Source organism: Echinops telfairi, unplaced genomic scaffold (assembly GCF_000313985.2).
Source record: "Echinops telfairi isolate 266 unplaced genomic scaffold, ASM31398v2 ScPeMD7_2;HRSCAF=8, whole genome shotgun sequence".
NCBI classification, from domain to species: Eukaryota; Metazoa; Chordata; class Mammalia; order Afrosoricida; family Tenrecidae; genus Echinops; species Echinops telfairi.
The window spans coordinates 78,376,357-78,377,967 of NW_022103898.1; positions in this window are offsets into that span (position 1 = coordinate 78,376,357).

Consider the following 1,611-nt stretch of genomic DNA (forward strand, 5'->3'; position numbering starts at 1 on the left):
TATTCTATATTCATTGCAGCCTAGTTCTCAGAAGCACAAAGCTGGAGACAGCCCAAATACCCACCAGTAGAATAGATAAAGAAACTCTGGTACATCCGAGCAGTGGAATCCTTTAGTAGTTACATGATGTTGTGTCAACTTGAAGTGTACGGGTGGAATCTAAATCTAGCCTGTCAATCAGGTCACAGTCTGATGGTGCCTATTTCTGGGTATGACTTCCTCATAAGGAGGGTCCTGGGAACCCCCGCCCCTCTCTGTCTTCATCTTCCTCCCGAGGACCCATGTTGAGACCTGCGCTAGCCCTGGAGGTACACCCCCCACTATTGGATCCACAAGACTTTGTACCCAGCGGCCTGTGATGTTCCTGTGTTACAGATTAGTATCAGATTTATGGACTAGCATTGGATTTATGGACCTGATCTGGATTGGGATGGGATGTTTTCCTGATATACAATTACTTCTTGATATAAAGTTCTCCCTTCCACATATATGAGTGTCACTAGATTTGTTTCTCTAGTCAACCTGGCCTAACTAACACATTATGGTACCTTGGGAGTAGAGTACTGCAGAAACAAACCATGAAGATGGAGAGTGGATGCTTGTTTCATCTCTGCCTTATGGTAGTGTTTCTTTTTCTTCGGCTAGCCAGAGATCAAATAAGACTACATTGGTATCTGTACAGTTTTCTTGAAAGAACATGGGAAAGTGAAGCTTTGATTCCTTTCTTAGGTTGTTTCTTTGGTTATATCTGTCTGAAATGGTGAGAATTAATGTGATAAATGTAAATGTTTAACTCAGGGAGCAAAATGGCTCCTTGAACTTCTCTGAGACCATGCTGCCTCATCAAAATGGCTGACAGAAGGTCCAACCCTGGTTTGATGCACTGAGAGGCCTAAGGCCATATTGCATATGAATGGGATAGTTTAGGTTAGATAAGGATTGAACTGGACTGTTTTAAGAATTGAGTTTAGGACCTGGCTGTCCTAGGTTTATACTGATTTCTTCTTTAAATGGGTGTAGGATACCCCTGAAAAGAAGGCTCTGAAGAGGTCAGCCCCACCCAGTACCTTGAATGCTCTTGACATTCGCATTTGAAGAGACTGGTGGAGACTGTTGGTGAATGAAGAAATAAGAGGGAGCATTTGGCTGTTTAAATTTTGAACTGGAGGTTTGCTCCTGAAGCTGGAAAAAATCTGGAACCATGAAGCTGAATGCTAAAGAAAGCCTGTAGGCAGCCTGTGGCCCAGTAGGTGACCACCTGAATCCATTCATTCAGTGGAAGTGGAAGAAAAGCAGCAATAGAGGGATGGGTTGAGTCTGGCCACTGACACCCATATATCTGGTTCAAAGGGACTAGAGGAGAAGACAAGAGTGGGTTGGCTGGTCTGAAGTTTAAAGAGTTGTACGGAACTTGAGCCTATGGTATGATCTAGCCCAAGAGGACTAGGGTTGTTGGGAATTTGTGACAGGGCCCATGGTCAAAAGGTGAGGCAGCCAATGGGCACCCTGAGGCTAAGCAAGGTGGCCCACATTGAGTTGACCAGAACTTGACCAGATAAAGATAAGATTTTTGAGCCTGTGAATTTGTGTATATTGCTGCTGACTTTATGG